The following is a 10,521-nucleotide window of genomic DNA, read 5'->3' on the forward strand; positions in this document are numbered from 1 at the left end:
TTGCTATGCATTTGCTTTGTAATTTTATTACATTAGAAATACATTTGTAAGTTAGATAATTACTGATTTAAAGACCCCAGCAATAGCCATATATCATAGTGTATGGTTCTACAAGAAAACAAGGTCTTTTTAATAATGGCTACAAAGCCTTTTTAGATCAAGCCAAGGTTGAACGGTCATCAATAAAACCTAGTGGGCCTTCTAAGAGATTCATCTATTGCCAGTATTTAAAATACATGCAAATGCTGATAATCTTTTGTCCAGATAAAGCAGAAAACAGACATCCACAGCCCCAGACCGTTTGATCGGAGATAATTTCATTGTGTCACCAAAGAGGTTTCACAATTGGTTACACAATTATTGCTTCAGCAAGACTGTTTAGAGATGTGCGAGAGTGTAAGGATTGTGTTTCTAACACTCATTTTAGTATAAGCGAGTATAAGTGTTAAACAATGATAAAAAATGATGACAGAATTTTCATTTTTTAGTGAGCTATCTCTTTAATATAAAATAAATGTCAAAGGGTGCATAGACTGAAGTATTAATCCTGATTTGCCAACGTTCTCTCAAACTAAAATGGGTGGGAAAGCAACAGGCAGTGTGCATAAAGGGGAGTGTGAGCTGGGGTTGGGCAAACATCGTAAGCTTGGGACTAAACCAGCTGGATTATGTTGTGTGTGTGTGTGTGTGTGTGTGTGTGTGTGTGTGTGTATGTGTGTGTGTGTGTGTTTGTGTGAATGGGTGTGACCCTTTAACGTCCCATTATCCTTATTACACTACACAACAATAGGTAAAATGCCTTAGATTTTCCCACCCTAACTGGATTGTCACTGTTGATTCTGAAGTCTTAACTAGCTAACAAGTGATCATGTAAGATAGCATCAGCTAAAAATACATAGGCATACAATTGGGGGGGTTATCTCTATGCATTTTTCTAATTTAACAATTTTTTTTCCATTACAAATTATTTTGTCAGTGTAACCAGTCCTGCTCAACCCACTCCGAACAGGATTTGAACCTGAGTCTCCTGTTATGGGAGTCAGGCACATCAGTCGCTAGTGCGCCTCTTAAGGCCAGGGGAGTGAGGTTTACACATACTGCACAGCAATCACATACCAGCTGGCTACTGTTACATCAGCGTCAGAATTATAAGTGAAAAGCTTAATTGAAAAATGAACATGCACTGTAAAAAATGTCCATAATTTTAACGGAAAAGAATGTAAAAATGCTACAGTAAAAAAAAAATAAAAAAAATAAATAAATGAAAAAGTTAACAGACAATATATGTAATTTTACAGTAAAATATTGTAAAAAAATATATATACTTTTTAGGTGTAAAAAGTAAATTTTTATGGTATAATTAACAGTTAAAATGTATATTATGTTAAAAAAGAAACAAAAATTATGGTAAAATATTGTTAAAATTACTGTGAAAAACAATAATCAGGCGTTTTCAGAAGTCCCTGCATGACCCATCAAATTTCATTATATTTGATAGAAATAGTTATGCTTCTTATTTTGGATATCAGTAATGTACACTGGGGTTTTTTATGTTATATTTTATGTAGTTTAGTTAATGTATATTGCATTAATTTAGTGCTTCATGTTACCCTGTTGATGTTTTGTGTTTGTGTGAGTGACACTGTGCACTGACTCTACATGTACTGTATATTGGTCATTGCTCTTGGAAGGGCCACTCTTGATGAACTTTAAGTCATCATGTGGTTTTCTGTTGTTACTGGTGTTTAAGAGTGAACCGTAAAATGTACAGGCATCAAAATGACATCCTGTAATGCCTGAAACATGCTCACTGTATTTTTTTACAGTGCATTTCTGGCAAGCACAGCTGCTGGTATTTAACCGTAAATTTACAGATTTATTTATTTATTTTTGCAGTATGAATTTCAGAATGTCTTAGTATTTGAGTAAATACATTCCTCTTTGCTTTAATGACAGCATGTCTTAAAGCTGGCATGGATTTCACAAGTTTGTGCAAAACCTAATTCATGTTAGCTCTGTAAATGTTCCAAAGAGCATCTTGTGTGCTTCAGTGAAAGCTAGGACATCTGTTCTTCAGTTCAAAGTAATTAACTCAGTCAGTATCACAAGTATGCTTTTTTGATAGTGACGTAGAGATCCAATATATTTCTGTTTACTTCCAGGTTTAAATTAGATACTGAATGCCAGATTTTCAATGTGGACTCAAACTTTGGAACCACTGTAACTATAAATGAGGCTTTATTTGCTTCTATTCTCCATTTGACCTTTTACCCACACTTGATTCAGTACAGATAGTGCAGAGGTGCTAACCAAATCACAACCTGGCAGCATTCAGATACACTTTTAATTACTTTAAAACCGCTACAATATTTGCTCCATTTGCAAGTCTAAAAAATAAAGCAAGCTCTGTCATGTGATAAAGTGATGCATTATAATAGTGTTGGATAACACTTGCTATTCATTAGTATAAACAGATGAATGACACAAGGATTGTTCAATTTAACTTCCTAAACATCACATTAGTTACAAAACATTTGCCAAGGACATACATTTACTGCAATGTAAGTAAGCAAGATCTTAAGGAAACTGAAACAGAATCGTGGGAATTTCAGAGTTGTTGTGAGGGCTGTTGTAATTTTAGGCCTTCAACTGCAGCCAAGTACCTTGGTGAATAAATTGTAATGCTAATTAATGGTAATTATGTTCGCTGCAGAGGCACTACATTGAACTTTTTATTCCCCCTCAACGGTCAGTTTACCCCAGTAAACATTAGCAAACACTGTAGTAGAATGTTACAACTTTATCAAGTGACAAGTCACTTTTAACTGGAATTGGAGGTACGTTTCATCATCCCCTTTTTCATCTGCCAACTAACGTAAAGTTTTTTGTTTTTTTCACAGTAAAAATATGCTCTTCTCAAACATGCCATGTTGCATTTTCACAGGAAGTAAATCAAGAATAGTTCCAATGCATTAGCTTTGGGAGAGGGAAACAAGGCACATTTTTAGGACTTCCCTTTGAGTGCCAGTGAAATGGAAGAAAAACTACATTATGTGAAAAAATTTGTGCTCTTGATTTGGCTTATATGTGGTACTTTAATATGTAACAGGGAAAGTCACCAAAAGACCAACAGAATACACAGAAAAACAAGTCTCTAGTGTACTTTATGTTACAATTAGTCTACTATTATCAGCTCAAGGGCAAAAAAGTCTGCTAAAAGACTGGTAATTACGTCCAAAAGTTAAGGTCTCATTAAAAAAAATGTTATCCCCTTTTCTCCCAATTTGGAATGCCCAATTCCCACTACTTATTAGGTCCTCGTGGTGGCGCGGTTACTCGCCTCAATCCGGGTGGTGGAGGACAGGTCTCAATTGCCTCCGTTTCTGAGACCGTCAATCTGCGCATCTTATCTTAAGGAGTGGTGGTGGTGTAGTGGACTAAAGCACTGAACTGGTAAGCAGAAGGTTGTTGGTTTGATCCCCACAGCTACCACCATTGTGTACTTGAGCAAGGCACTTAACTCCAGGTTGCTCCAGGGGGATTGTCCCTGTAATAAGGTCGCTGTAAGCTGCTTTGGATAAAAGTGTCTGCCAAATGCATAAATTGGACTTGAATTGTGCATGACACTGTGGAGACTCTGCATGTGGAGGCTCATGCTACTCTCCATGATCAACTTATCACATGCCCCATTGAGAGTTACAGGTTACATGTGACTCTACCCGCCCTAGCAACCAGTCCAATTTGGAGGACTGTTAGGAGACCTGGCTGGAGTCACTCAGCACACCCTGGATTCAAACTTGTGACTCCAGGGGTGATAGTCAGTGTCAATACTTGCTGAGTTACCCAGGCCCCCTTGGTTTCATTCAATTTAACAGTTAAAGGAATATTCTGGGTTTAATACAAGTTAAGCTTAATTGACAGCGTTTGTGGCATAATATTGATTACCACAAAAATAAATTTTGACTTGCCCATCCTTAAAATAAAATGTGTAAAAAATATTAAAAAAGCAAAAATCTACAGTGAGGCACTTTCAATGAGTGAATGGGTCAATTTTTGAACGTTAAAATACTCACTTTTTCAAAAGTATAGCCACAAGACATAAACAATATGTGTGTTAACATGATTTTAGTGTGATAAAATCACTTACTAACCTTTTCTGTGTAAAGTTATTGTCAATTTTACAACTTTGTTGCCATGACGATGTAATGTCAACAAACCCTTAAACTGCCTTTAATTTCTGCCTTTAAACCCTCAAGAAATTGGCCACATTCACTTCCATTGTAAGTGCCTCACTGTAACCTCGGTTTTAGCTTTTTTAAAGAAAAGGAGGGATGAGTCGAAATACATTTTTGTGGTAGTCAACATTATGCCACAAATGCTGTCAACTGAGCTTAACTTGTATTAAACCAGAAATATTCCTTTAAATCTTTTTTTTTTTTTAACATGTTACATTACAACAAAACAGTAGAATAGAACCAATATTGTGTTCAGGGAAGCAGCAAGGCTGGCATACTTTACCACTATCAAATTTCAAAAGAAAAAATAAAGTTTTTAAACCTTCATTTGGTTTTGTGCAAAGCATCATAAATGTTTCTTAAAAAGAGAACACTGGTGCTATACAGAGTACTCAACATCTAAGATTTACAATGTTGACTGAACGGCTCAAAGTGTGCAAAGTAAACAGCCACTGTTTGGTTTCCACACAGACCTCCAGAGAAGCTGAGGTGACAGACATCACATTCAACGGGCTACACCTATAATACACAATTCCTGCACTGTTACAAGATGCACATGGCAATAGCACATGCACAAGATCACCTGTAGATCATGCAATGTCTAGGCCATTCCCTTTTATTTGAGAAATTCATATGATTAAGTTATCTTTGTAATACAAAAACGTTCAACATAGATACAGAAATATACCTTTTTTTCTAGCTCTTTAATATAGACTAATGGATGGATGGCATTACAAAAGGCTATAATGTAACAAACAATTGATGCATGATATTTCTGGTTGATAATTCTACAATCATTACATTTTTTAAATCTTTACTACAAAGGTTCCCATCCCATAATGATAGTGAGAACATCGCTCTTTTCTCTCTTTTTTTATGAGGCGAAGCATATTGCTTCAATTCAAACATAATGACATGCAGATTTCATGTAAAAGTATTTTCCAAACATAGGCTTCATGCAAATGTCTGCTATCTAATCTGGGGAACCCATTTTGCCTACACTCATTCTCAGAAGCGATTTTTAGGACATGAAAGTTTCAGCAGTTTCTCCTTTGTTCAGCTGCTCCTTTGACTGTAGACCTACATCTTTATTGGCAGGCTTAACTAAAGTAGCTTAAATGTTTGCTAATGAGCCTTTCACAATAGCAGGTAATGTCTCCTACTTCAGAATGGCAGGGATCAAATGCACATGCATTTAAAACAAAGCTGAATGTAATTTTGACCACTTGATCTTGTTTTCTAATGAATGTTGAGAAGATTAGAAAAAAAAAAAAAAAAGATTTTCTGATGCAATCCCCTGTAATAGTTATTTACCCCCCTGTAGTAGGCCTGTGTGACATTCACATTGGCTGATGAAATAATAAAAATGGCAAAGCACTGTAGCACATTTCTTATATTTGTATTTTCTTATAATAAAGTTTCTCTTTTTATTTTTTCCTTAGGTGCCAAAATGTATTGGTTTATAAAATTCTTCTATCAACAAGAATTGCTGGATTCCCCTTCTTGAAAATTAAATCAGGGAAATGGACTAAACACTTTTTAAAACTGCATGGACATTTGGTTTAAAGGGTCTCTGGTCATTTGTTGTAATTGTCCAATGAAATGAGTGGATTAAACATGCTCATTGACAATGATGTCATCAATATTGACATGCTGTTGCAGTTGCAGAGGCATTCGAATTCAGTTTATTTTGCTCTCGTGTGCATAGGAGTAATTTTCTGCCCTTGGGCTCCTTTCGTGATCTCGCTTGTTGACAAACAGGAATGGGGGTAATTTAAAGCGCATCAAGAGCCACTGTGTCAGTGCGAAACTTAACATCAGCTGTCGTAAAGTGACGTCACGGAGCCCGACAGCCAATCGCGGCGCACCACGACCATAGAAAAAGGACGCAAGCGTCTCCACTCCTTCAATTTTCAGCGATCGAAAGAGGAAAGCATTTCGGGGAATTAAGACGATTTTACGGACACTTCCCACCCCCAAACAACACAAAAGTGGTCTTCAAGAGCTCCTATTACAGAAAAGCATACAACATGGTTGTAATTACAGCAGACGCCGGAGGTGCCCACAAAATCCTCCTGATATCGGGGAAACAGAGCGCTTCGACCGGCGCGACACAGGGCGGATACAACCGGTCCATATCTGTTATGCTGCAGAACCAGCAGCCCTCATCAGACTCCGACTCCAACATGACCGGACCACCACAGCGAAAAAGGCAGAGACTGACACATCTGAGCCCAGAGGAAAAAGCACTTAGAAGGTGAGACTATATGGGTATTTAATTTCATCAGCCATTTAATCCAATCAGTCTCTGATAAACTAGTTTGAGCGAAATACTTCGTCATGGTGTTTAATACTTAGTTTCACGTATCTCATATCGAAGATTTCTAATTCGTCAGCAAAAGCAGATGTTAGAAATGAACCGGGTTGACCCTTGCATATGGAAAAACGTAATATTCAGCCAAGATCCGTGGGTTTTATCCGTCAGTCCCTCCCCCCTCTGAATCAACATTTTCACAACCGCTTGCGTGGCAGGGATAGGGGCGCTACTGCGCATGCGCAGTTTTCTTAAGGCTGTCAAAACTGGAAGCTTAATATTGTATGATGTAATTATTTAATATTTAAATACTAATTATGTTATTAGAAAAAAAATGCATTTTTTTTTTTTTTTTACTATTCCCTACTATCTCATCCCAAACGGATCATTATTATTATTATTATTATTATTATTATTATTATTATTTATTTTTTTTAAATGGCTTGTGAATAGCTGTGCTTCTATTTCTAGGAAACTCAAGAACAGAGTTGCTGCACAGACAGCAAGAGACAGAAAAAAGGCCAAGATGGGTGAGTTGGAGCAGCAAGTCTTGGAGCTGGAGCTCGAGGTACTTTAACCGACCTAACCCACCCAGCACACTACCTTTTTTTAAATGGTTGCCCTCTGGCCGGTGCTACACAGCACTGAGCTCCAGAACAGTCAGGCACAAGAACAGTTTCTTCCCTCAGGCCATTCACCTTATGAACAGTTAAAACTGCCCCCAGTGCTCTCCATTGTGGCAATACCATCATGTGCATATTCAACTATTCATTCATATTTATATTCCCTTTATATTTATTTGACATATCCTACTTCTTCTGCACAATACATTAAATCACCTTGCACATAAATGTATATCTGTATACACCGATCAGCCACAACATTAAAACCGCATCAACCCACATCACAGAACAGCATTCTGAGTTGATATTCTTCTCACCTCAGTTGTACAGAGTGGTATCTGAGTTACCGTAGACTTTGTCAGTTCAAACTAGTGAACCATTCTCTGTTGACCTCTCTCATCAAGGCATTTCCGTGCACAGAACTGCCACTTGCTGGATGTTTTTGGCACCATTCTGAGTAAATTCTAGAAACTATTGTGTGTGAAAATCCCAGGAGATCAGATACAGAAATACTCAAACCAAACCATCTTGCACCAACAATCATCCATGCGATTTATCTAATCAGCTAATCATGTGGCAGCAGTGCATAAAATCATGCAGATATGGGTCAGGAGCTTCAGTTAATGTTCACATCAACCATCAGAATGGGGAAAAAATGTGATCTCCGTGATTTGGACTGTGGCATGATTGTTGGTGCCGGATGGGCTGGTTTGAGTATTTCTGTAACTGCTGATCTCCTGGGATTTTCACACACGACAGTCTCCATAATAATCCGAATGGTGCCAAAAACAAAAAAACATCCAGTAAGCAGCAGTTCTGTGGACAGAAATGCCTTGATGAGAGAAGTCAACTGAGAATGGCCAGACTGGTTCAAACTGACAAAGTCTATGGTAACTCCGATAACTGCTCTGTACAATTGTGGTGAGAAGAATAGCATCTCAGAATGCTATTCTGAGATACGGGTTGGCACTGTTTTGGTGGCACAAGGGGGACCTACACAATATTAGGCAGGTGGTTTTAATGTTGTGGCTGATCGGTATATATTTATATTTCAAATGTATATATGCACATGGTGTGTGTGTTTGTGTGTGTATATATTTTTTTGTTTTCTCTTTGCACTGGAAGCTTCTGTCACCATGACGAATTCCTTGTGTAAGCATACTTGGCAATAAAGCTCATTCTGATTATGGTTGACTTCTGACTTCCATATAACATATGAAACAAATTTTCAGCTTTTTTTTGCAGTGTTCAAAACAGAAGTAAGATCTAATTGTGACCTTTTCCCCACAGAATCAAAAACTTCACGTTGAGAACAGGCTGTTGCGAGAGAAGACGAGCGATCTTCTGAGTGAGAATGAGGAACTGAGACAGAGATTGGGATTGGATACCTTGGAAACAAAAGAGAAGGTAAATGGATTTGGTTGTACCATCAGTATAACTCCTTGAATAAATAGATGAGGAAAGCTACATACTCATCAACATATTGTAAATTTCAACTAAAAATGTCCAATGCCAGAGCATAGTAATGATGAGTGTTAAAGTGTCACGTTCACAAGTTTGTTTAACCTCTCACATTTAAATGAACTGAAAAATACAGTATTGAAAAAAGGCTTGTTATTGTTACCTAATAACCTCCCCCTTTCTCTCTCTCGGTCTCTTTTAGGTTCAGGTACTGGAGTCCGCAGTGAATGAATTTGGTTTGGTGACCGGGTCTTCTGAGTCCGCAGCACTCAGGCTACGTGTGCCTCTGCAGCAGGTGCAGGCCCAGCAGTCCCCAAATCTGAAGACTTCACCATGGATACTCACAGCCCTGGCCCTGCAGACCCTGAGGTAAATATCAAAGCAGACAAAACATTAGCTATTGGATATCCAAACTCCATTACTTCCTCACAAAGAAGGCTGAGAAGAGAGGGGGGAAAAAAAAAAAAAAAAAAAAAAAGACAAACAATGGGTAGACTTCTAGCACTATAGTTTTGGTGAATTGGTTCCAATTGGTTAAGGAGCATTGTGGATATTGGAGGTCTAAAATTATTGACCAAATCACTCATTTTTACTCTAGGAACAACAGTCTCACCTAATTTCTTTTGTTCTGCAGTCTGATCTCTTGCTTGGTATTTTGGACATCCTTGACACGGAGCTCTTCCTCAGGTCAGGTCTCCCAGAAGCACAGGAACCCGAGGAGCCTGTGCTGGTTGGGGGTGCAGGAGAACAAGTACCTGCCTCCCCACCTGGAGCTTTGGGGGCCCCATCAGTTAAGCTGGAGGCCCTTAATGAACTGATCCACTTCGACCACATTTACACCAAACCTGCCGAGGTGGTTAGTGAGGAGAGCATTTCTGAAGTCAAAAGCGAAGAGATAAATGATTCCGTTGCCTTCTCTGAAGCTGGTGAAGAAATCGAGGTGGAAGACCAAACGGTGTCCATCAAAGATGAACCAGAGGAAGTGGTCATCCCTGCAGTGGAACAGGATCCAAATGGCGTTGACGACTTTCTCTCTGACGCCTCTTCCTTCAGTGGCTATGAGAAGGCTATGTGTCTGACAGATGCATACAGTGACTCTGGATATGAGAGGTCTCCATCCCCTTTCAGCAACATTTCATCCCCCCTCTGTTCGGAGGGCTCTTGGGATGATATGTTTGCTACTGAACTCTTCCCTCAACTGATTAGTGTCTGAAAACAAATGCCATTTGCATACAATATCATTTGCAAAAATGCCTGCCTTTGCTCTTTTCAGTGTAAGTGATATTGCTATGTGCTTTTATAGTGATGTACAAACAATAGCGTATAACCAACCTTGCGTTTAGACCAAAGGCATTGCTTTTAAAAGCTTCTGTTGTAATACAGCTGGTCTGTTTGTGTGGGGTTCAAGCGCAATTGATGTCCAGCAACCATTTTTGATTTTGAAAGTGCATCTGTTCATGTACAATTTAAAAAAAAAAAACGATTCAGTATTTTTGTCAAGGAAGGGGGGTGGGGGTTAATTGTTTTAAACATAGAACTATTTATTTGTGTATCTCTCTCTTTCCAGAGTCTTATGTATTGTAATCTGTATTAAGGCTTTATGTACAAAATGTTATTGTAAATGCTCTCCTCAATCATACTGCATTAAAAATATCAGCATTGCGTAACTTGTTGCTTCGGTGTCAGTGACTCCCAGAGTGAATTTGAATGCGTGCCAGATCTGTTATGACATCTGCTTTCCATTCCACACATTTGCACCTACCTTTTCAAAAATGGTTGGGTACCATGAAAATATTGACTCGACATGCAATCATACTGTAGCTACAGAATGCTGTCCAGAATACCATAAAAACAAGTGTTTTACTAAATTCTTGGAGAAAATGTATGT

At 38.3% G+C, this 10,521-nt stretch overlaps 1 pseudogene; it reads left to right on the plus strand.

The window, feature by feature from the left end:
* Positions 1-6,099: 6,099 nt before the first annotated feature.
* LOC127439669 (uncharacterized) lies at positions 6,100-10,300 on the plus strand (annotated as a pseudogene).
* The last annotated feature ends 221 nt before the right edge of the window (positions 10,301-10,521 follow it).

The sequence above is a fragment of the Myxocyprinus asiaticus genome, chromosome 4 (assembly GCF_019703515.2).
Source record: "Myxocyprinus asiaticus isolate MX2 ecotype Aquarium Trade chromosome 4, UBuf_Myxa_2, whole genome shotgun sequence".
NCBI lineage: Eukaryota > Metazoa > Chordata > Actinopteri > Cypriniformes > Catostomidae > Myxocyprinus > Myxocyprinus asiaticus.